The 3,933-nt window shown below is 36.7% G+C and overlaps 1 pseudogene; it reads left to right on the top strand.

Moving 5' to 3' along the window:
* The first annotated feature begins 3,081 nt into the window (after positions 1–3,081).
* On the top strand, positions 3,082–3,200 carry LOC115220597 (annotated as a pseudogene).
* The last annotated feature ends 733 nt before the right edge of the window (positions 3,201–3,933 follow it).

Genomic DNA, 3,933 nt, shown 5'->3' with positions numbered 1-3,933 from the left:
TATTTCTTAAAGTGTGTGTTTTCAATATATTTGTCCATTAAAATTGACGAGTTTTTTTTGAGAAATAAACATAATACAAACTGAGTTTAGTAAGCAACAGGGTGTGGATATGTTCATGAATGCTATGTAGGCATTTCATAGAGGTTGTTATAATTATTTAACTGCAAGGAGACCTGAAAGGGCAAACTTATGATGAAGGCTGTTTTAGCCACGATGACCCAGTGTTAGGGATTATACATTAGCCAATATAACTTATAAATATACTAGCAGTATCGCCCGGCGTTGTTTGGGCTTGTTTCAACCCTTTAGAATTGGAATTTTTAAAAGTAAAAATTTTCATTATGTAGCTTGTTATTCTCTTTAAGTGAACATTTTTCTGGTTTAAATACACTGAAAAATGGCAACACAGCAGCAGTCAAAAAATCGTAAAAAATAGGGATTTTCATAGAAAATAAAGCACCCTTTTGATGTAAATAATTTTTGTTGTTAACATGGTTCGATTTGAATTTTATCTTCTATGGAATGAAGAGTAAGCCTTCTTCTATCATACTCTCAATTTTGGTCAACTTGCAACACAGGGTCTCGGAGGAGATAGTGTTAGTTGATGGCTACCAAACCTGCCATACGCAGACAACTTCAGCTTTATATATATAGAGATTATATTCTTGCTACAATAGCTACAAGGCCTGAAATTTTGAGGGGTAGACTTGTCAAATACATCAACCCAGTGCTGAATGGGTACTTATTTTATTGATTCCAAAAGAATGAAAGGCAAAATCAACTTTAGCAGAATGTGAACTCAGAATGTGAGGGGGAAAGAAATTCCTCTGAGCACTTTTGATTGGTATTCTTTTATTCGTTTACTTGTTTCAGTTATTTGACTGCAGCCATGCTGGAGCACCACCTTTAGTCGAACAAATTGACCTCAGGACTTATTCTTTGTTAGCCTAGTACTTATTCTATCAGTTCCTTTTGCCGAACCGCTGAGTTATGGGACATAAAACACTGACATCGGTTGTCAAGTGATGGTGGAGGTACAAACACAGACATACATATACATACATACACACATACATACATGCATACAACAGGCTTCTTTCAGTTTCCATCTACCAAATCCATTCAAAGGCTTTAATGATTCTTCTAACTCACCACATTTTTGTTTTTGTTGCTATCAAATTCTAGCACACAGGCAATAAATTAGAGGAAGGAGTAAATGGATCCTGTCAACCCCAATATTTTACTAGTACTTATTTTGTCAACCCTTAATGGATGAAAGGCAAAATTCAACCCTGCATAATTTGATCTCTTAACATAATGTGTCAAAAAAAATGTCGTTAAACATTTTGTCCTATGAGACAATGTTTCTGCCTGCATGCCACCTAACTTGTTATATGTTATACAATCATGTATGATTTGAGTGAGGATGATTTGGCTGCTATTTGTAGCAAGTTCACAGTCCATGCAGTGACTCACTAATTTGCTCAAATGGGAAAATGTTATAAATTGATGGTACATAGTGTAAGATAAGGTGATATAAATTACTAGAAGAGTTTTATATCAGCAACAGTCTTAAGAAGACTTAAGAAGCAATTAGGACTGACTTAATAATATTCTTCTGCAATTTAGAAATGACACTAATAACACTGATAGATAAACTGACACTAATAAGTTAGATAAATAAGTGACATTATTTAGACATTAATAGATTGGGATCATGTAAATCCAACCAACTCATGACTTCAATAGGTAGATGAACACGAAAGCAATGAGATTTATTACTATTATTATTCCTCTTATTATGATGATGTGGAAGAAGAGGATTTAGGCAGATAAGTAAGTTTAAATTCTCAGTGAAGGAATTTCTGAACAATAGCCAAAGATAATACGCTATTGTAAGATGAAATTACTTGACATACACTGCAGTATTAAAATCAAATATTTCAGTATATGTAGGCATGACTGGACTGGCACTCCATTGCTTACAACGACAAGGGTTCCAGTTGATCTAATCAACTGAACAGCTTGCTCATGAGATTAACATGCAAGTGGCAGAGCACTCCACAGTGCTCTTTGCATACTTCTCAGGGAGATTCAGTGTGACACAGAGTGTGACAAAGCTGGCACCTTGAAATACAGGTACAGCTCATTTTTGCCATCTGAATGGACTGGAGCACCATGAAATAAAGTGTCTTGCTCAAGAACACAATGTGCTGCCAGGAATTGAACTCACAACCTTGATCACAAGCTGAATACCCCAACCACTAAGCCATGTGCCTTCACGATGTGTAAGCATAGCTAATACTCTTTTACTCTTTTACTTGTTTCAGTCATTTGACTGTGGCCATGCTGGAGCACCACTTTTAGTCGAGCAAATCAACCCCGGGACTTATTCTTTGTAAGTCTAGTACTTATTCTATCGGTCACTTTTGCCAAACTGCTAAGTTACAGGGACGTAAACACACCAGCATCGTTTGTCAAGCGATGTTGGAGGGACAAACACAGACAAACAAACACACACACACACATATGTATATATATATATATATACGATGGGCTTCCTTCAGTTTCCGTCTACCAAATCCACACACAAGGCTTTGGTCGGCCTGAGGCTATACTAGAAGACACCTGCCCAAGGTGCCACGCAGTGGGACTGAACCCGGAACTATGTATAATTTTTGTACATGTACTGTATATTTTTTCATTATTATTTTTACAATTTGTGTATATTTATTTTATTACAGATGCAAAGCAACACCACACACATGCCTCCCAAGTTTCGTTTTCCGTACAATATGTGTGATGCTTTGTTTACTCATCTATGGTACACTCTTTTACTCTTTTACTTGTTTCAGTCATTTGACTGTGGCCATGCTGGAGCACTGCCTCTAGTCAAGCAAATCGACCCCATGACTTATTCTTTGTAAACCTAGTACTTATTCTATCGGTCTCTTTTACCAAATTGCTATGTTACAGGGACGTAAACACACTAGCATCAGTTATCAAGCAATGTTGGGGGTTGGGACAAACACAGACACACAGACGTATACACACACACATATATATATATATATATATATGGCTTACGGCCATATTACGTTGAAAACACCAGTTCTCGTCCGATCACTGAAGTTAAGCAACATCGAGCCTAGTTAGTACTTAGATAGGTGACCGCTTGGGAAACCTAAATGCTGTAAGCATTCCCTTAGTTAACGGCGGTGCATCAGCATGGCCGCAGCTCTGAGCTGAAACTAGAAAAAAAAAAATATATATATATATATATATATATATATATATATATATATATATATATACATATATATATGATGCGCTTCTTTCAGTTTCCATCTACCAAATCCAGTCACAAGGCTTTGGTCGGCTCGAGGCTACAGTAGAAGACACTTGTCCAAGGGGCCACACAGTGGGGCTGAACCCGGAACCATATATATATATATATAAATATGTATGTGTGTGTGTGTGTATGTTTGTGTGCCTGTGTTTGTCCCCCCAACATCGCTTGACAACCGATGCTGGTGTGTTTACGTCCGCTTAACTTAGCGGTTCGGCGAAAAAGACCGATAGAATAAGTACTAGGCTTACAAAGAAGAATAAGTCCTAGGGTCGATTTGCTCGACTAGAGGTGGTGCTCCAGCATGGCCACAGTCAAATGACTGAAACAAGTAAAAGAGTAAAAGAGTATACATTTAATCAAGCTCCCACAAGTACCTTTACAATATTATGTGATTAACAATGCTTCAGTTAGCACTGAGACATGTTAGTTTTTCTTTCATGAAGACTTACTTTGCAGTGAAAGTAATATAGCATTATTGCTTCTGGTATAGATTTAACAAATGTACAATCAATATTATATTTAAGTTCAGACTCTTTTAATCTCTTTGTGTGTACCTTAAATTTTGTGAAAAATTACATTCT

The sequence above is a fragment of the Octopus sinensis genome, linkage group LG1, assembly GCF_006345805.1.
Source record: "Octopus sinensis linkage group LG1, ASM634580v1, whole genome shotgun sequence".
Classification (NCBI taxonomy): Eukaryota; Metazoa; Mollusca; class Cephalopoda; order Octopoda; family Octopodidae; genus Octopus; species Octopus sinensis.
Note: the sequence above shows the minus strand (reverse complement) of the source record. Positions and strands in the feature narration are given on the sequence as shown.